Raw genomic sequence first — 23,197 nt, 5'->3', positions numbered from 1 at the left:
TAAAATCAACATATTTACTGCTCCATTAAAGACATCCTCAGTTGTAATTTTCATTTTTTTCCATTGCAAGAGCATGATTTTAAAGAAAGCAATGACTGCTTACACAGTTTTGAGTCACTGCTTTGATTTTTATTAAGCACCCAGTGATTTTACCAACCTTTGCTTTTCCATCCTTAATGTATTGTGAACACATTGAAAAAACAAATAATGTCTTAAGTTATTATTAGAGTAGTTTTATCATTTCTTAATAGTTCTATTACTAAAATAGCTTTATCTTTTTTTTTTTTCTCTCTGCCCAAAACAGCAATAACAAAATAAAACACGTTGAAGAATCCCTAGGAATCCCAAACTACACAGTGAAAATTTGTGGACTAGAGCAGGAAAACAAAAATCAACATCTCAAATCATCTTTTCATTCTGAAAATCTGTGTTGAATGCTTTGGGAATAGCTAGAGTTATGTATTTTAGATTTGCTATCCTCTAGTCACCAAAGAAACCAATTCTATCTAGTCCTGGAGGTTGAAAATATCAACAGGTTATATATATTTTTTTCATTTTGATGTAGAATCAAAGAAGAATATATATATATATACAGGATAGTTTATTAAGTATTATCTTACACTATCACAAGGTCCCACAATAGGCTGTCTGCAAGCAGAGGAGCAAGGAAAGCCAGTCTGAGTCCCAAAACTGAAGAACTTGGAGTACAATGTTCAAGGGCAGAAAGCATCCAGCATGGGAGAAAGATGTAGACTGGCAGGCTAGGCCTGTCTTGACTCTTCATGTTTTTCTGCCTGCTTTATATTTGCTGGCAGCTGATTAGATTGTGCCCACCCAATTAAAGATGGGCCTGCCTTCCCCAGTCCACTGACTCAAATGTTAATCTCCTTTGGCAACATACTCACAGACATACCCAGGATCAATATTGCATCCTTCAATCCAATCAAGTTGACACTCAGTATTAACCATCACAGTTATAAAGGAAAGTACAAGGGTTGTCTCTCACAGAAATCTTGTATAAAAATTTGAGTACCTGTGCGATTGTTTAAGCCATAGCAAGAAAATTTTTTCATATAAGACTGTTATTACTTGATAGAATGACAGACAAACCATGGTTATTCAGACTTGAGTCTCTAGTGGACATTTTCTCAAAAATGAACAGAGTGAGCTTGGCATGTGAAGGAAGGCAAGTGACAAGGTAGTTGCCATGATTTCAAGTAAAAAATTGAATCTAGGAGAGTGTGTATTTATTACCATGAGCTTAACAGTTTCTCAACAGATTTAAAATATTCTGATGAGATCAGAGGTGATACTAATGAAAGTGATATTTTGATATTGAATTTATATTATGAAATGTACCAACATTTGTAAAACTTTCGTTACTGAGTGAACAAGTATTTTCCAAATGACCAATGCACAATATGACAAAATACTGCATTGATAAATGATAAAATCGAGTACAAAAAATAAATGGAAGACTTTCAGGTAACTGTGTACAGAAAATACACTGATATTATTTAATATTCTACATAGTAATTGACACAAGAATTACTACTTTTTCATTTTGATGTAGAATCAAAGAAGAATATTCTAAAATATCTGAAAAGATTATTGAAATAATTTACCCATTTCTAAATACATATCTGTGTAGGGCCAGATTTTCTTCATGTTTTTCAGCCAAAATAACATGTTATAGCAATTTGAATCCAAAAACAAGTAATAAAAGCTATGCGTCTTCTTAGTTCATTTGAGTTGCTATAATAAAATACTATAAACTTACTGACTTAAAAACAAACAAATAAATATTTACTTTTCATGGTTCTGGAGTCTGGGAAGTCCAAGATGAAAGCACTGACAGATTTGGTGTCTGTTGAAAGCTTTTTCCTTAAAGACAGCACCTTCTAGCTATGCCTTCATGTTGCAGAAGGGGCAAGGAGTCTATCCAGGGCTTCCTTTATACAAGCATCAATTTCTTTCATAACAGCTGTGGTAAAGGTGATTAGGTGATGACTTTATCACTCTCCCAAATGTCCCATCTCATACTGCTATTACATTGGGCATTACTTTTCAATAAATGAATTTTGTGGAAAGCAGAAACATTCAGACCATAGCACCATAGGCTATTATGCCAGATATGAAAAAGATTTGTGATAATATCTCTGTCTCTCTTTTTATGGAGCCAGGGTCTTACTCTGTCACCCAGGCTGCAGTGCAGCACAATAACCACTCATTGCAGCCTTGACCTCCTAGGCTCAAGTGATCCTCCCCACTCAGTCTCCCAAATGGCTGGGACTACATGCACGTATGTCCATGCCCAGCATATTTTGTATTTTTTTGTAGAGATGAGGCTTCACCATGTTATCTTCCTGGTTTGGAACTCCTGGGCTCAAGTCATCCACCTACCTCAGCCTCCCAAAGTGCTGAGATTATAAGCATGAGCTGCCACACCCAGTCTGCACAAATATCTTAACATTATTTTTCACTAATTATGTTTCACTTACTTCAAAAATAGTAATTTTGGGCCAGGCACAGTGGTTCACCCCTGTAATCCCAGCACTTTGGGAGGCCAAGGAGGGTGGATCACGAGGTCAAGATCATCCTGGCTAACGTGGTGAAACACCATCTCTACTAAAAAATACAAAAATTAGCCCAGGTGTGGTGGCGGGCGCCTGTAGTCCCAGTTACTCGGGAGACTGAGGCAGGAGAATGGCGTGAACCCAGGAGGCGGAGCTTGCAGTGAGCCGAAATTGTGCCACTGCCTAGGAGACAGAGTGAGACTCCGTCTATTAAAAAAAATAATAATAATTTTATTTAAAATATATGTTTATGTTAGCACAATCAACATTATTAATTTTAAACAAATGTATACTTAAAAATTTGTTTTAATTTGCAACACAAAAAATATTAATGGACATAACTCATTTGAATAAAAGCTTTTAGGGTACCCAATAATGTGTTAAGACTATAAAAGAAAACTAAAAGTAAAAGTTTTTAACATAACATCTCTAGTCAAAAGCTTACTGCCTTTTCTGGATTCCTTTTTTTTTTTTTTTCTTTTTAGTTGATGAAGATACAAAGATAAAAATCATCATTTATTTCCTAAAAACACTGCTGTGCATAATCCCAATTTTATCCAACTCCTATTTAATTCTTATTTTAAGATGAACATTAATGAAACCCATACCATAAAGCTATCTTTTTGAGACCCTGAATTGGCAGTAGAAAAATCAATTTGTTGAGATTTATGTAAAGTACAGGCCAAAGTAAAGGGGTAGTGATATGATTATGATTCTTCTGTTCTGTCTTTTCCTTGAAGTATTATGTTAAATTAGAAGAGTTACACTGTGAATTTCTTCTCTGGATGAGATTATCCACCCATTTCCATCTCCTTATCTGTTGTGAGCTGCTTTCAAATTACTACAGTAATGGGTTGCATAGCTAATATATTCGCTCTGAAAAAAAGGGAATTGTTTTTGACATACATGAAGAGAAATAGTTCTGAGGTTTTCTTAAAATTAAACTTATTTATTTGTCTTCCCTATTTACTGATAATGACTTTTACCTATTTGAGTTTTGCTTTTTTGTTTTGGTTGTTTTTATTTTGGAGTTTGGGGAGTTGGTGATTTTTAAATTAATTTTTTATTTGTTTTTAATTGACAAATAATCATTGTATATATGTGAACAGTGAGTTTTAAAATAACTCTCAGTTTCTTTGTGCTCTGATTTAAAGTTTTCAGATTTTACTGAGGAATTTACTGTGCCCTAATGACTTACTGCAGAGTCATTTTCTGTGAGAAATGAAATAACTTTACTTCCCTAATTTTAAGCATATCCTATTCTCTGAAACTTCACAATAAGACTCACTGTATAGTAAATGTAAAAGACAAAAATGCCTGTAAAAACATTAGAAAAACTAACAAAGACATAAATTAGTTTAAAAATATGATAGTCACTTCTGAAACCCAAGAACAAATTCTCATAGATCAACAAGCATATTCTTTGACCATTTGAAAGTTTAAAAGTGGCTGGGAAGCACTCCTTATATCGGAACCTTTAGCTCTGGTGGTCAAGGCAAGAGATCTTTGAGGAATAAAGGGACTGGGTAATTCTACTAAGAGTAATAATAGTAAAGGATTTTTTTTCTCTCCCTATGGCTCAAGCTTCTAAATTATATTACAAATTAGTATCTATAAAGATATTCAAAGTAATGATCTTTCCTAATTTAGACTTTACCTAAGTCTAGTAGTCTAGTATCTACTAGACTTCCTTGCACATAGTAGAGCTGAAATAAGTTTGTCGAATAATCATTTGGTTTTAGTTTCATGTTAATAACACTTATTATGCAAAAATAATTCTTCCAACAACCAGACTCCTTACTTTTTTTTTTTCAAGAAAGCATTGCCAGACCAACTCTACTAACTCTAACCCCAAAAACATCCCTAATATTTCTTTCTGTTCCAATTCCAGTTATTTGAGTAAAAAATTAAATGCTTGTGTGATCTGGAAACATAACAGCAACAAATGTTGGCTGCTCTACCCAGACATGGGAGAAGTTAAGTAATAAAATGCTAACAGTGTACCAGAAGGACGAGGGCTCTTTTCTTCCTCTCTAGTATAGAATGACAGCATGTGGTAGGGTACAACTCAGAAGAAAATGTGTGCCAGAAGTTTACAGAATAAAACATCCAAAGCTCCAGATGTAAAATAAAAGCTGCCTAGAGAAAGAGAGTGGGGGATATATTTCCTCTGAACTCTTTGAAAGCCTGCCCTTTAAATCCTTTGTGGGATGTTTGGCTGTCAAAATGGCAAAGGAGACACAACTTAAGGGGAAAAAATGATGGGAGAGTTGTATTTTATACCTGCAACTTGGGGTGCCATAGAAGCTGTGGTAAAGAGTGAACTTCACAGCAGTATAGGGTAAACATTGCTTGCTGTGAGGTTCTCACATTTCCAAGCTCAGCTGGAGGTGACTATTGGCATAACAGTGCAGTGTTATAGACATGATGTGCAAGATTAGAACAACTCATTCAATATTCCCATTCAGTAACTGTGAAAGTGCAGTTCTATGTCTTGCAATTTTCTTTAACAAAATAAAGATAATATGATATAGTTGATCTTGCCAGTGTGGTTGGGAATTTATACCAATTAAATCAGATCACAGTGAAAAAAGATCTACTTTAGATGCCCTGCACCTATAATTTGAGATTAGAGGAATACCCAGCAGAGGGGGATCTGGAAGGAGTTCTTCCTGGACCCTAGGAATAAAAATCAAGAAGTACTGAAATGCAAAATCAAGAATATTCTGAAGATCAAAATAACTTACCCTAAAACTCAAGGTCTAAATTATTTAGATGAAAAATAAATTTTAAAATATAAAATTATTTGGAAAAAACGACTTAATTTTAATTACTCCCATTAATTCCAATAGAGAGCACTACTTCATGCTAACAAGTCTAGTTCACTTTAAAATGTCACAATTCTAATTTGGAAATTCTCTCTTCTCAAAGGTTTCTGAAGCTTTTAAGACTCTGTTTTTGTTCATCAGTGTGTACTAGTGGGAACAGATTTTATTTCCCTCATATGGCTTAATTTTGTTTAATCTATGGAATCAGAGACAAATTTATTTCAAATTTTATGAGTTCTCAGTCAAAGTTTATTTTATGTTGTTACTAACAGTCTGATAAATAATCACAGTCAAAATTCATTTTATTTTTTACAAATAAATACTTAAAAGAGAAATTACCTAATGGTGTATTTTCCTGAGGAAAGTACATGTAGTAGTAGACTAAATTTTGCTTAACTAAAAATTTGATTAGTAGGTTAAATTTTATTTAAGTAAAACTGTATTTATCTTGAACTGCCTAGTATATTTAATATACTCTAAAATATCTCTTAATGTATATCAGATAGCACTTTATTTTTTAAATATCTTTTTCCTATAGCACACACTAGTTTATAGATCCAATATTTATAATTTAGTATTGATAGTAAATAATAGTGACAATATAGATATTACTAATCATTTCCACAAAAAGGAAAGAAAGACTGGAAATGGAGGTATAACTTTTACTGGACTGACTTTTGTGTGGATAAGCATTACCTCTGGATAACGTATAAAAGGCACCATAGACTTACCAAAATCAGACAGTAATTAAGGGAATTTGACTCTTGAAAGAAAAAAAAAAAAACTGCATTGAATTAGATCTATGTGTATACATATTTTCCCCTGAGGGCATTTCCAAATCTGAATGGTATAGGGAAGCTACAATTAAAGAAAAATAGCCACAGACTTATTAATTTGAGGTATCACAAGACAAAGTTTGGGTCTGCCAGATTTCTGATAAAACTGAAAAAGAAGAACACACAGTTGGCAACCCTAAAGCCTGTATATAAAAGTTCAAGAAACTGTACGTGCATGTGGGAGTCTTCAAGGATCCCAACAGAAAGCAATATGCTGCCACTCAGCACTGGAGAGGCAGAAATTGGTACACATTAGCTATTTGGTAAACATGTTGGATTTTCCACTGATATCCAAGAATGGCCATTCCTGTTGCACTGGTCTAAGAAATTTACTGTGGGATTAAGGGCAAAATAAATACAAACCTGCTTTAAGAAACCATCAAACCAAACTTCAGGAATTAAAAGTAATCAGCCAGTTATTTAACTATTATGTTGAACACAATTTTTTCAGAGGAAAGTGACAGAAACCAGTGCCTAAAATAAATCATTCAGATAGCATAAAAAAGAATAAACATGTGGAGAAAGAATGAATAAACATGAGAAGAAACTATTGGAAAATCTAACCTGTAGCAAAGAAAAGAAGTAGCACAAAGAAATAAACCCTTAGATAACATAGATGTTAGAGTAAAAGCATGAACTTTAAAGGAGCTACTATAAAATGTTCAAGGAATTATAAGAAAATCTGGTCATAACAATCAAACAGATAAATAATTTCTACAGATAAACAGAAATTATAAAAAGAAACAAATGGAAATTCTAGGATAGGAAGTATAATATTTAAATTTAAAAAATCATAATCTTAAGAGAATATTAAAGTTGAGAGAGAAGAAAAAAGAGAAAGAAATATAAAGAAGTTGAAAAAACATATGCAATATAGAAAACAGAGAAAAACAAAATTGAGAACACAGTCAAATGAAGATATGTGTAATATATATTCAGAAGGAGAAGACAGAGAATAGAAACGTAAAATAATATCATAATATTTGAAGAGATAATAGAATATATAACTTACATGTCTAAGAAGCTCAGAGAACTTCAATCTTTATAATACAAATAAACCCATATCTGGTCACATCATAGCCAAACTTCAGAAAGCTAAACATGATAAAAACTGTGAAATGTGTTAAAGAAAAAAAGACACTTTACAAAAAGAATATTCATAATAATGCTGGCTAAATTCTCATTAAAAACAGAAAGGAAAGAAGTCAGTGATATGATATATTTAATGTACTGAAAGAAAATACACACACACACATTTTTTAGACATATATACAATATACATATATATTCAATACTTTCCAAAACAAAGATTAAGATATGTTTAAGTAAACATGACCAGAGAGAATCTAACCTTATAAGGCCTAAAGTATTAAAAAAAAAAATCTAAATGAAAAAATGACACAGTGTATAATCTCAGATTTACAAGAAAGAAGAAATAGAAAATGTATGAATAAATATAAAAAATATACAAATACCATCTTTATCCTCTTTATTATTAAAACAAGTAACAGTTTAAAATTATAACATTGTAATGTAGAGTTATATATAAACCCATACTTATATTATATTAAATGTAAATAAGAGTATCACTAATATTGGATCTACTGCATGAGTCTTGCATTTTTACATTCCTTTTACAATATAAGCTCTGAGTAGACTGATAAATTATAAACATGTATTGTGATACCTAGACCACCACTAAAAATACAAACACTGGAATTAAAAGAAAATAGATTAAAACATACTCAAATAATAGTAACTAGATAAAAGGCAGCAAAGGAAGAAGAGAAAAGCAGAATCATGACAAATACAAAAATACAGACTAGTAGAACTAAATGCAACTACAAAAATAATTATAATAAATTTCAACATATCTAACAAAAGGCAGAGATTATCATACTGAATTGAACAAGGAAGAAACTGTTTCTATAAGATATTTGCTTTAAATAAGACAGAGTTGGTTAAATATAAAATAGAAAAAATATATTCTATGCAAATTTTAATAAAAATAAACCCAGAATGCATACATTTCTATAAGGAAAACTTAAATTGAAAATAAGAAATATTACAAGAGGTGAGAGGGACATTAATGTGAATAAAATAGCAATTCACCAAAGGGGCATAATCATCCTAAATAAGCATCAATTAATAACAGAATCTTGAGTTACGTGAAAGATACAGACAAATTCACAATTAGAGTGGGATAATTTAAGACCTTATTTTGACAGTTGATAAAACAACATGATGCAAAGTCAGTAAATGTATATAATACTTAAATAATAATACTAAGCCGCATGACATTTATAGAACAATGCTGAACTACAAATATCTTATTAAATTTAAATGATTAAATTTAAAGAAGTATGTTACATGACCACAAGGAATTAAATTTGAAATCAATAACAAGGTATTCTAGAATTTCAAACATTTAAAATTAAATAATATACTTCTAAATAATCCATGTTTCACAATCACAAGGAAAGATGGAAAATACTTTAAAATGAATTCTATCTAAAATGCAAAATATCAAAATGTTTGGATTTGATCTAGAACGCTACTAAAAGAAATATTTATATGCTGAGGTTAGAACACAGGAAGTGTTTTAAAAAACTAAATTTCTAACTTGAAACTCTATTGAAATAAGAGCAACTAAACACAAAATAAGAAGAAAGTAAAAGATAATGAAGATTTTCAAAATCAAACACAGAAATCAGACATATAAAGGAATATATTAACAAAGCCAAATTTTAGTCATTTGAACCCCTAAGCCCCTAAAAATACATTAAAAAAAAAAGAGAGCGAAAACACAAATCTGTAGTAAGTGGAATGAAGAGAGGGCTAATGAGAATCCATTTGATCTTCATTATTTGTGGATGTATATTTGTGAATTCACTTCTGTGTTAAAATTTATTTGTAACCCCAAATCAATACTTACAGTCCCCTCATGATAATTTAGACATGGACAGAGCAGTGAAAATTGGAGTCAAGCAACCAGCACATTCCAGCTGAAGTTAAAGAAGACAATATTCTGTCTTCTTATTTTAGCTCTCATACTGCAAACAAGTGTTCTTTTTGTGGGTCAATTTGGTGCCATATATTTTGCTTTTTTCTGCTTTTTGTCAGTGATTTCACTTTTTAAATGGCTTCATGCTTAGTTCTGGCTGTCTGGTATTCCTAAGAACAAAGATGTGACGTGCCTTACAGAGAAAATATTTATGTTAGATAAGCTTCATTCAGGTATGAGTTATAACGATGTAAGGAATGAGTTCAACATTAATGAACCAACAATATACATTAAATAATCTGTCTTTTGACAAAAACAGTTAAAAATATATCTATGTATTCATTAGTTGATGAAAATGTGACCAGAGGCTTGTAAGAACCTAACCCTGAATGTACCCTAGGAACAATGGCTCAGTATTTGCTAACAGTGTTTATGGTTAATTTATATAACATAACAACCCTGAATAACAATTAAATTGTGAAAACATTTATAGTAATAAATTTTACAACAAAACAAGTACAATAATACATTAAAAATTGGTATTGCCTTACATCTACTTAACAAATTAAATTCATTTTATTTAAAAAAAAAAATCCCCCAAAGAGAATCACAGAACCAGATTATTTTTTAGGGAAATTCTCTTCAACATGTAAAAGGAAAATAAAGGAAGTACTAAACAATTTCTTCCACAAATAGAGAAGCAGGAAACCCTTTAAGACTTGTTTGTTTCACAAGTTCAGTATAATCACCCACGCTCGACTAATTTTTTGTATTTTTAGTAGAGACGAGGTTTCACGGTGTTAGCCAGGATGGTCTCGATCTCCTGACCTCACGATCCACTCGCCTTGGCCTCCCAAAGTGCTGGGATTACAGGCGTGAGCCACTGAGTCTGGCCAGAAACAAAATTTTTTAATGAAGAATTAAAATAATCAATCCATCACTATATAAATGATAATTTATCATGACTAAGTGAAATTTATCTCAAGATAGTTAAGATATTATAGAAGGCCGGTTTAGCATTGAGACAGAAGGCTGTTTTAGCATTGAGACAGAAGGCTGGTTTAGCATTCAAAAAATCAATAACTATAACTATCACATGAACAGAATCAAGGAGTAAGATTACATGATTTTCTATTTTTAGCAGAAAAATTAGTTTGCAAAATTTAAGACATAAACATTCTCAGCAATGTCGGCATAAAAGGGAATTTCCTCAATTTGATAAACGGCATTAACACGAAAAAATAAAGTTAACATTATGTTCAGTAGTGAATGAGGAAACACGTTCCTTCTTGTAATCAGAACGGGTAAGAATGCCTGTCTACTCTTAGCTTTTCTACGCAAAATTGTTTTAGAGTTTCTACTTCCTGAAATAAATGAAGAAAAAAATAAAAGTTCTACATATTGAGAAGAATAAAATTGTCTCTACTCACAGACAACATATCTGATTACACAGAAAATCCTAAGGGATCTATGAAAGTAATGACAAAGATAAATGAGTTTATAAAGTTTGCAAAGACCAATATACAAAAACAATTGTGTATTTATATACTTGCATCAGACAATTGCAAATGGGAACTTTAAAATAATGTTTAAAAACATACTTAGAACGAACTTAGTTAAAAGCTTACAAAACTCTACATTGAAACTGAAGATTATGAACACTGCTAATAGAAATTAAAGACAAATAAAGAAATATCTACCACTTAATAAACTGGAAATCTTAATACTGCTACAACATCATTTCTCCCCAAACTGATCTATAGATTCGATGCAATCCTGAGAGTTTTTGTAGAAAATAACACTATAAAAAGTACATTTCCAAAAGTATACTAACATGCAAAGGACCTGTAATAATTAAAATAATCTTTAAAAGCAGGGACTTTTTGAGTACCCACATTACCTAATTTCAAAATTTAGTAAAAAGACACATTTTTAAGGACAGCATATCACATGCAATTACAGACAGACAAATCAGTGGAATATAAGAGTCCAGATATAGATCAACACATTAATTATTTTCAACAAGATACTAAGATAATTCAATTGTGGAAAGTATAGTGTTTACAAAAAGTCATTGTGGAACAGTCAGATAAACATGTAAAAAAATTAACTTGAGTCCAGTCTCCATACCATGAACAAAAATTAATTTGATATAGATCATAGGCCTACATGTGAAACTGTAAAGCCTCCAGGAGTAAATGTAGGAGACTTTTTTGTGATCTTAATATAAGCAAAGATTTCTCAGGACCAAAATTACAATTTAAAATTATTGCTACTTTTGCTCATCAGAAAATACAACAAAGAAAAAAGAGGAAGAGAGAAAGAGGAAAGAGAAAAGAAGGAAAGGAAGGAGAAAAAGAGAGGGAAAGAAGGAAATGAAGGAAAGAAGGAGGAAGGAAGGAAAGAAGGAAGGAAAAGAAGGAGAAATGAAAGGAAGAAAACATCATTAAGAATATGAGAAGGCAAGTCACAAACTAGAAATAACCACTTATAATCCATACTGCTGAAAAATAACTTTTATCCAGAATATATAAATAACTCCTATGAATGAATAATAAAAAGTAAAATTTAACAAATAACATCCAGATATTTCAATAGACACTTCACAAAAGATGATATACAAATGATCAATAAGCATAGGAAACATTCTCAGCATCATTGGACATCAGGAAAAATAAAATTAAAGCCATAATATAATAATATTTTACAGTCACAAAAATGACTAACAGTTTAAAGATTGACAATAACAAACGTTGAGCAAGGATATAGAAAATATGTTAGCAATATCTTATAAAAGTCAACATACATGTAGACTTTTCCTGATCAATTCCATTACTAGGTATTTACCCAAAAAAACTGAAAATACTAGCCACTAAATGAATCATAGCAATTGTGTTTATTATATCTCAAAAAAGAAAACTCAATTTCTCAAAAACAGGAGAATATATCTAAAATATAAATATGAGTATGCTAATCAAAAATCAAAGGGGATGAGCTACTTGTACGTGCATTTATATATAATAAATATAAATATACACATATATTTGGCTTCTCTTGATATATATAAACATACACACATATGTGCATGTGTGTGTTTGTATCAAAAGAATTCAAACATAAGAGTACATACTGTTTCATTCCACTTATTGTGTTACTGTGAAATGCCAGAATAGACAAACATAAACTGTAGGGACAGAAATTAAAACAATATTTTCATATAATGGTGAGTAGTGACTAGAAAAGTACATGAGAAAAATTTCTGGAGTAATGAAAATGTTCCATATTTAATTTAGGTGTTGGCTATAGTTTTTATGAATTTACTGAAGCTTCCTGATTTGTATACTTAAGATTTATCCATTTCACTGCATGTAAATTTTACCACAATGAAAAAAAAAAAAAAGAAAAAGTCACAGGTACCGAAGTATATCAGAAACAGTTACACACATGAAAAGATTTCACTTATTACCTGCATGTATATTTTGAGCTAGATATCATTACTTTTTAATATGAAGAAATGTATTTTAAGAGAGGTAAAATAACTCTTTCAAGGACACAGGATTAGTGACAGAATCAATATTCAAACTTAGTTTGGTATTTTTCTTCTATTCCATACTCAAATTAAAAGATCCTATGGAATATAATATTATAATCTCTCTTATAAAATGCTATGCCATTAATTTTTTGTTTTGCTTTTTTATTTTTGTCTCCTTCATTAGTGATCAGTGAGTAATGCAGTTGCTGTACACTCAAATGTTTAGGTCTTCAGCATGGCCATTTTCAAAAGATATTTGTTAGAAGTGGAAAAGCAAAGATAGCAGGAATAAGCTTTTCAGTGATCATTAATATGTGGAGCATTTCAAGAATTACAAGTCCTACCAAACACTGCACTTAATTGAGCAGAAATGAGTCATAGGAACAAGATAAGCCATACACAGAAAACACACTTCAACATTACTCTTTTACAAACATGGTCATAAAAATTTCCTTTTGTGAGGTCTCAGGGTAATTTTTCTTCCTTCTTTTCTCTATTTCTTTTTTTTAACTAACAAAGATTATTTTTTCCAAAATACTGTATATTTTTAAATGTGATTCATAATGATAATGTAAATTCAGTGGCTTGGAGGTTCAAAACTGAAATCTTTGCCTTGTTTGAGATTCACTTCAGGGAGACATGGAAAGATTCACCCAGTAACTGAGCCTTATTTGCAAATACTCTCTCTCTCATGGGAACATTTTTATAGCCTTAAATAGCAGAGAACTGCTAGTCGTGGACTTAACAAAATTTTTAATAGAAAAGAATATACAATAGTTTAATTGTACAGATTAACCTTATTGAGTCATAAAGCACTTGAGAATGTGTCAGGGTCAATCAGCATTGTAAATATTGGGATTATCATGGTCTATCATAGACTATTTGAACTTTCAGTTTGTTGAAATTCTATATTTAAAAAGTTTATTATGTTTAGGAGAGCCTTGCATTTTAATTCAATTGATAATATTCTTGCTTTGAATTTATCAGCACTTTATATATTGCTCATATTGTGATACTTTATGTTCTCCGAATTTATTGCACTATTTAACACCCATCCCTGATTTAGTATTTGTTCATTCAGTCACTTATTCATTCATTTTATTCACTTTCAGATGAGGACATTATTTTTATTTCACTGCAAAAACAAAGCAATCAATCAGAGATCTTCCCATCTCCTCTCATATGCCAAACACCAGAGCAGCCAATGAACCTATATTAATGTTTATATATTCCACCTGCACTGCAGATGCAGTAGGCAATCACTCCCAACTGTGATTTGGATCCTAAGAGCAAACTCAATGGCAATTCTCCTACAATTTTGAGCTTTCTACATCATTACAGTCTTTGCTTCCACGTCTGAATCATGGCTTAAAGATAAATCATGCATTAACATCTCCCATCTTAAACCATAAACGCTCCCCGATCTTACATCCTTCTGCAGATAATAAGCTTTTTTCCCCATCTTCCCTCACAATAAATCTTCAGAAGAATTGTCAATACTTGTTTCTACTTTCCGTCGTTCTGTTCTCTTTTGAACTCTCTCTCTCCAGTCATCACTTGCCACCACCACTCCCCTAATAACACTGTCAAGGTCACCAATAATCACCACTGTATTAAATTCCATGGTTAATCCTTGGCATTTATTTGATCAGACCTATTACCATCATTTTCTCAGTTTATCATTCTCCATTTCTCGAAATACGTTCGGCTGGGATGCCAGTTTTTCTTGGTTCTCCTCCTTTGCTTCTCCACGTTGTTCTGAGCTATATCTATAATGTACAAAACAGTTACTGTAATAATGTATACATTCAATAAATATTTTTGCAATGAATGAATACTTGTGTTTTAAAAACCACTGTTGCTCTTCAACTATAGGCAATCTGAGCAGATTCAAATCCGAGCATTAACAAATCAATGCCAATAATGTGTCCCTTCTAACAACAGTATAACATGAAGAGAAAATGTTAGTATAAATATAAAAAACACAGCCTAATGATAATTGTCATGCATTTTTGTATCATATTAAAACACAGACTTTTTTACAGTTTAATTTTAGTGGATATTGCTGACAAGATGGCCGAAAAGGAACGCCTCCGGTCTGCAGCTCCTAGCGAGATCCATACAGAAGGTGAGTGATTTCAGCATTTCCAACTGAGGTACATGGTTCATCTCACTGGGACTTGTTGGACAGTGGGTGCAGCCCACAGAGGGCGAGCTGAAGCAGGGTGGGTCATCGCCTCACCTAAGGAGTTCAAGGGGTTGGGGAATTCTCTTCCCTACCCAAGGGAAGCTGTGAAAGACTGAGCCTGAGGAAGAGTGCACTCCCACCCAGATACTTCTCTTTTCCCATGGTCTTCACAACCCTCACACCAGGAGATTCCTTCCAGTGCTTATGCCACAGGGCCCTGGGTTTCAGGCACAAAAGTGAGCAGCCATTTGGGCAGACACCAAACTAGCTGTAGGAGTTCTTTTTTTCTTCCCCCCCACCCCATACCCCAGTGGTGCCTGGAATGCCTGTGAGACAGAACTGTTCACTCCCCTGGAAAGGGGACTGAAGCCAGGGAGCCACGTGGTCTGTCTCTGCAGGCCCCACCCAGACGGAGCCCAGCAAACTAAAATCCACTCACTTGAAATTCTAGCTGCCAGCACAGCAGCATTCTGAGATCAACCTGGGACGCTGGAGTTTGGAGAGGGGAGGGGCGTCCCCCATTGCTGAGGTTTGAGTAGGCAGTTTTACCCTCACAGTTGAAGTTTGAACTGGGTGGAACCCAGGGCAGCTCAGCAAGGCCACTGTGGCCAGACAGCGTCTCTACATTGCTCCTCTCTGGGAAGGCTATCTCTGAACAAAAGGCAGCAGCTCCAGTCAGGGACTTATGAATAAAACCCCATCTCCCTGGAACAGAGCACCTGGGGGAAGGGGCAGCTGTGGAGGCAGCTTCAGCAGATTTAAACATCCCTGCCTGATGGCTCTGAAGAGAGCAGCGGACCTCCCAGCACAGCGTTTGAGCTCTGCTAATGGTCAGACTGCCTCCTCAAGTGGGTCCCTGACCCCCATGTATCCTGACTGGGAGATATCTCCCAGTAGGGGCCAACAGACACCTCATACAGGAGAGCTCTGGCTGGCATCTGGCAGGTGCCCCTCTGGGACAAAGCTTCCAGAGGAAAGAACAGGCAGCAAAATGTGCTGTTCTGCAGCCTCCACTGGTGAGATATTACAATCTATCTTACAAAATCACATGCCAGGTAAACAGGGTCTGGAATGGACCTCCAGCAAACTCTAGCAGACCTGCAGGAGAGGGACCTGACTGTTAGAAGGAAAACTAATAAACAGAAAGGAATAGCATGTACACTTGGAGATCCTGTCTGAGGTCACCAACATCAAAGACCAAAGGTAGATAAATCCATGAAGATGGGGAGAAACAAGTGCAAAAATGCTGAAAATTCCAAAAACCAGAATGCCTCTGGTCTTCCAAAGGATCACAACTCCTTGCCAACAGGGGAACAAAACTGAACAGAGAAAAAGTTTGACAAATTGACAGAAGTAGGCTTCAGAAGTGGGTAATAACAAACTCCTCCAAGCTAAAGGAACATGTTCTAACCCAATGCAAGGAAGTTAAGAACCTTGAAAAAAGGTTAGAAGAATTGCTAACAAGAATAACCAGTTTAGAGAAGAACATAATGACTTGATGGAACTGAAAAACATAGCACGAGAACTTCGTGAAGCATACACAAGTATCAATAGCCGAATCGATTAAGCGGAAGAAAGGATATCAGAGAGAGATCAACTTAATGAAATAAAGCAAGAAGACAAGATTAGAGAAAAAAGAATAAAAAGGAATGAACAAAGCCTCCAGGAAACATGGGACTATGTGAAAAAAACAAATCTATGTTTGATTGGTATACTTGAAAGTGACGGGGAGCAAGGAACCAAGTTGGAAAACACTCTGCAGGACGTTATCCAGGAGAAATTCCCCAACCTAGCAAGACAGGTCAGCATTCAAATTCAGGAAATACAGAGAACACCACAAAGATACTCCTCGAGAAGAGAAACCACAAGACACGTAATTGTCAGATTCACGAAGGAAAAAATGTTAAGGACAGACAGAGAGAAAGGTCGGGTTACCCACAAATGAAAGCCCATCAAACTAACAGCAGATCTCTCTGCAGATACCTTAAAAGCCAGAAGACAGTGGGGGCCAATATTCAACATTCTTAAAGAAAAAAATTTTCAACCTGGAATTTCATATCCTGCCAAACTAAGTTTCATAAGAGAAGGAGAAATAAAATCCTTTACAGAAAAGCTGTATTGAGAGGTTTTGTCACCACCAGGCTTGCCTTAAAAGAGCTCCTGAAGGAAGCACTAAACATGGAAAAGAACAACTGGTACCAGACACTAGAAAACATACCAAGTTGTAAAGGCCATAGACATTATGAAGAAACTGCATCAACTAAGAGGCAAAATAACCAGCTAGCATCATAATAACAGGATCAAAATCAAACATAACAATATTAACCTTAAATGTAAGTGTGCTAAATGCCCCAATTAAAAGACACAGACTGGCAAATTGGATAAAGGATCAAGAACTATTGGTGTGATGTATTCAGGAGACCCATCTTATGTGCAAAGATGCACATAGGCTCAAAATAAAGGGACAAAGAAATATTTGCCAAGCAAATGGAAAGCAAAAAGAAAAAGCAGGAGTTGCAATCTTAATATCTGATGAAACAGACTTTAAACCAACAAAAATCAAAAGAGACAAAAAAGGGCATTGCATAATGGTAAAGGGATCAATGCAACAAGAAGAGCTAACTATTCTAAGTATATATGCATCCAATACGGGAGCACCCAGATTCATTAAGCAAGTTCTTAAGAGACCTACAAAGAGACTTAAACTCCCACACAATAATAGTGGGAGACTTTAACACCCCACTGTCAATATTAGACAGATCAACGAGACAGAAAATTAACAAGGATATTCAGGACTTTAACTCAGCTTTGCACCAAGCAGACCTAATAGACATCTACAGAACTCTCCACCCCAAATCAACAGAATATACGTTCTTCTCAGCACCTCATCACACTTATTATAAAATTAACCACATAATTGGTAGTAAAACACTTTTCAGCAAATGCAAAAGAACAGAAATCATAACAGTATCTCAGACCACAGTGCAGTCAAATTAGAACTCAGGATAAAGAAACTCATTAAAAATGGCACAACTACATGGAAAGTGAACAATCTGCTCCTGAATGACTACAGAGTAAATAACGAAATGAGAGCAGAAATAAAGATGTTCTTTGAAACAAATGAGAACAAAGACACAACATATCAGAATCTCTGGGACACATTTAAAGCAGTGTGTACAGAGAAATTTATAGCACTAAATGCCCATAAGAGAAAGCAGGAAAGATCTAAAATTGACACCTAACATCAAAATTAAAAGAACTAGAGAAGCAAGAGTAAACAAATTCAAAAGCTAGCAGAAGACAAGAAATAACTAAGATCAGAGCAGAACTGAAGAGATAGAGACATGAAAAACTCTTCAAAAAGTCAAAGAATACAGGAGCGGTTTTTTTTTTTTTTTTTTTTTTTTTTTTTTTTTTTGAAAGACCAACCAAATATATAGTCCACTAGCCAGACTAATAAAGAAGAAAAGAAAGAAGAATCAAATAGATGCAAGAAAAAATGAAAAAGGGCCTATCACCACTGATCCCACTGAAATACAAACTACCATCAGAGAATACTATAAACACTTGTATGCAAATAAACTATAAAATCTAGAAGAAATGAATAAATTCCTGGACACATACACCCTCCCAGGTCTAAACCAGGAAGAGGTCGAATCCCTGAATAGACCAATAACAAGTTCTGAAACTGAGGCAGTAATTAATAGCCTATCAACCAAAAAAAGTCCAGGACCAGACGGATTTACAGCTAAATTCCACCAGAGGTACAAAGAGAAGCTGGTATCATTCCTTCTGAAACTATTACAAACAATAGAAAAAGAGGGAATCCTCCCTAACTCATTTTATGAGGCCCACATCATCCTGATACCAAAACCTGGCAGAGACACAAGGAAAAAAGAAAATTTCAGACCAATATCCCTGATGAACATCAATGCAAAAGTCCTCAATAAATTACTGGCAAACTGAATCCAGCAGCACATCAAAAAGCTTATCCACCACGAACAATTTGGCTTCATCCCTGGAATGCAAGGCTGGTTAAACATACACAAATAAATAAACATAATCCATCACATAAACAGAACCAATGACAGAAACTACATAATTATCTGAATAGATGTAGAAGAGGCCTTTGACAAAATTCAACAATGCTTCATGCTAAAAACTCTCAATAAACTAGGTATTGATGAAACATACCTCAAAATAATAAGAGCTATTTATGACAAACCCACAGCCAATATCATACTGAATGGGCAAAAACTGGAAGCATTCCCTTTGAAAACTGGCACAAGACAATGATGCCCTCTCTCACCACTCCTATTCCACATAGTATTGGAAGTTCTGGCCAAGGCAATCAGGCAAAAGAAGTAAATAAACGATATTCAGCTAGGGAAAGAGGAAGTCAAATTGTCTCTGTTTGCAGATGACATGATTGTATATGTAGAAAACCCCACCGTCTCAGCCCTAAATCTCCTTAAGCTGATAAGCAATTTCAGCAAAGTCTCAGGATACAAAATCAACAGGCAAAAATCACAAGCATTCCTATACACCAATAACAGACAAACAGAGAGCCAAATTATGAGTGAAGTCCCATTCACAATTGCTACTAAGGGCATAAAATACCTAGGAATACAACTTACAAGGGATGTGAAGGACCTCTTCAAAGAGAACTACAAACTACTGCTCAAGAAAATAAGAGAGGACACAAACAAATGGAAAAACATTCCATGCTCATGGATAGAAAGAATCAATATCGTGAAAATGGCCATACTGCCCAAAGTAATTTATAAATTTAATCCTATCCCCATCAAGCTACCACTGACTTTCTTCACAGAATTGTGCAAAACTACTTTAAACTTCATATGAAACCAAAAAGAGCCCAAAAAGGAGCCCGCGTAACCAAGACAATCCTAAGCAAAAAGAACAAAATTGGAGGCATCACGCTACCTGACTTCAAGCTATACTACAAGGCTACAGTAACCAAAACAGCATGGTACTGGAACCAAAACAGATATATAAACCAATGGAACAGAACAAGAGGCCTCAGTAATAATATCACACATCTACAACCATCTGATATTTGACAAAACTGACAAAAACAAACAATAAAGAAAGGATTCCCTATATAATAAATGGTGTTGGGATAATTGGCTAACCACATACAGAAAACTGAAACTGGACCCCTTCCTTATATCTTATACAAAAATTAACTCAAAATGGATTACATACTTAAATGGAAGACCTAAAAATCATAAAAATCCTAGAAGAAAACCTAGGCAATACCATTCTGGACATAGGCATGGGCAAAGACTTCATGATTAAAACACCAAAAGCAATGGCAACAAAAGCCAAAATTGACAAATGGGATCCAATTAAACCAAAGAGCTTCTGCACAGCAAAAGAAATTCTCATCAGAGTGACCAGGCAACCTACAGAATGAGAGAAAATTTTTGCAATCTATCTATCTGACAAAAGATAATATTCAGAATCTACAAAGAACTTAAACAAATTTACAAGCAAAAAACAAACAACCCCCATCAAAAAGTGGGCAAAGGATATGAACAGACACTTCTCAAAATAAGACATTTATGCGGCCAACAAACATATGAAAAAAAGCTCATCATCACTGGTCATTAGAGAAATGCCAATCATGACCACAATGAGATACCATCTCATGCCAGTTATAATGGTGATCATTAAAAATTCAGGAAACAACAGATGTGGGAGAGGATGTGGAGAAACAGGAATGCTTCTCCACTGCTGACGGGAGTATAAATTAGTTCAAACATTGTGGAAGACAGTGTGGCGATTCCTCAAGGATCTAGAACTAGAAATAACATTTGACCCAGCAATCCCATTACTGGGTATACACCTAAAGGATTATAAATCATTCTACTATAAAGACACGTGCACATGTGTGTTTATTGCAGCACTATTCACAATGCAAAGACTTGGAACCAACCCAAATGTCCATCAATGATAGGCTAGATAAACAAAATGTGGCATGAAATACTATGCTACATTTATACACCATGGAATATACACCATGAAATACTATGCAGCCATAATAAAGAATGAGTTCATGTCCTTTGCAGGGACATGGATGAAGCTGGAAACCATCATTCTCAGCAAACTCACACAAGAACAGAAAACCAAACACCACATGTTCTCACTCGTAAGTGGGAGTTGAACAATGAGAACACATAGACACAGGGAGGGAAATATCACACAATGGGGCCTGTCGGGGTGGAAGACTAGGGGAGGCATAGTATTAGAAGAAACACCTAATGCAGGTGACAGGTTGATTGGTGCAGCAAACCACCATGGCACACATATACCTATGTAACAAAACTGCACGTTCTGCACATGTATCCCAGAACTTAAAATATAATAATAATAAATAAAAAATTTAGTATTGACTTTTCAATCAGCACATAATTTAGGCTGCCTGTACATAATGTTAATATTAATATATTCATCTATATTGTGGTTCATAAGTTTTACAAATACTCTTCTCCCTCCACATGTAAGGATTTATGTGCAAATCACATTTTTGTCTAAAAAGACTTCTCCAATTAAATAATGAGGACAAATAGCCACATAGAAAAAATTCCCATGTAAGAACCACTAAAAAAACCTTTAGATATCTATTTGTAAAACAGCAAATAAAAATAAAACTGCTCAGTATCCAAGAATTATTAGTTTATTTAATATAACCCCTGGAGACACAGCAGAGTCTCTATAAAACAATAAGTGGAGTAGAAAAAAACAGAATACTATATAATTTTGAATGCATATTTATATTTTCTCTTTGGTTAAATAATAGCTTTATTATAACAGAGGAGATTATTCTAGCAAAAGTATTTTAGAGGCATCGTCATCTAAGAAGACATAATATTGAAAAGGAAAGAGAATTATTTTATTTTTTAAGGACAGACATGCTTGAAGTATGCTCAAGTAACATAATTATATCATTTAAGGCTGACACTGTTTTACCTAGCAAACTTAGTCTCTTTTAAAAAATCATCATATAATGATAATCAGACAGATATGATTTAATAAATATTTGAGAATAAAAGCACTGAACAATTTTAATGGATCTGTAATTGTAATTCCCAAGTATCTTTCCTTTCTCAACTAATTGGGTAATGGCACTGCTAGAATTAATTCAAGGTCATCGGCGTGCACAAAGTACAGATGGTTTCACCATTTTACGGGTATACAGGGGATTCAACATTACTGTTGCCTGCTGCTTTTCAAACTAATTTTTATTCTTAAAAATCCACATTTTTACTGCAGCTGAACAGTTAAGCCATATGTTGCATTGTGAATACTTTAAAATATCTGGTGCATGTAATTGTTACACTGAAACTACCATGCACTGGTAGTTTTCAATTTTGTTGTAAGGAAAGGACACGTATACACTGCTATGTGCCTGTGTGTGTGTGTGCCTGTGTTTGTGTTTGTGCGTGTGTGTGTGCCTGTGTGTGTGTGTGTGTGTCTGTACTTTTCCTCTAAGTACCAAGCTTTAGTTTCCATTATGGTCCCAGTGAGAATTTCAACCTGAAATACACTGTATTGCTGATCTGCCTCCTGGTGTACAATCTACTGCAGTATGCTTCCATATTGCCTAATGCTGTTTGAGATACTTTGGTAATCCATCTCAAAGCTAAAAGGCCTGGCCTTAAAATACCTTTCCACTTTTCCCTTGTGGTAGTCACGACAAGTAGGACTGAGGTATTTCTGTGTTTTTGTCAGAATTCTGATATGGCATTGTCATGTTTGCCAATCTAGAGCTTTGAGGAGCCTTTTTATATAGTGTGACAGGTGAAATGTCCTTGTTAAAAATAGTAATAGTAATGACCATTTTTGTCTGTTAATATTTAGCACTCACCAAAATGTTTGCATATGAAATATCTTCTTTACACAAAATCAATATCAAAAACCAGAAGCCAGATTTTATCATCATTTTGCACATGAAAAAACTCAAACTCAGAAATCTTCATTGACTTACTTAAGATCACATGGCCAATAAGTGACAAAATGCTGTTGCTTTGGTTTCTCTGGAGCCTATCTTGCCCCAGCAGGTGAGTCCAGTGTCCTGTCTTTTTGTGTCTCCCTTACTCCATTTGTAGGATAGTAACAAGTCTTGCGGGGCTAAATGGAAAGATAAATCTGTGTTAGAGCTCTCCAGAGAAACAGAACCAATAGGAGATCTACTGCATATGAAAAAATG

General features: G+C 34.1%; 1 long non-coding RNA gene across 1 annotated transcript in view; it reads right to left on the bottom strand.

Annotated features, from left to right (window-relative positions):
* Positions 1 to 14,406: 14,406 nt before the first annotated feature.
* The window catches only part of LOC139362197 (uncharacterized), a 228,047-nt gene continuing 219,256 nt past the window's right edge, over positions 14,407 to 23,197 (bottom strand). Inside the window, exons 3-4 of the long non-coding RNA XR_011620585.1 lie at positions 22,976 to 23,118; positions 14,407 to 14,545 (exon numbers count right to left, since the gene is read on the bottom strand). This is a non-coding gene — a long non-coding RNA (uncharacterized lncRNA). The remainder of the gene's footprint in view (positions 14,546 to 22,975; positions 23,119 to 23,197) is intronic.

The sequence above is a fragment of the Macaca nemestrina genome, chromosome 3 (assembly GCF_043159975.1).
Source record: "Macaca nemestrina isolate mMacNem1 chromosome 3, mMacNem.hap1, whole genome shotgun sequence".
In the NCBI taxonomy this organism is placed as follows: Eukaryota; Metazoa; Chordata; class Mammalia; order Primates; family Cercopithecidae; genus Macaca; species Macaca nemestrina.
The sequence above is the reverse complement of the archived record's forward strand: the minus strand, read 5'-3'. Positions and strand labels throughout refer to the sequence as shown.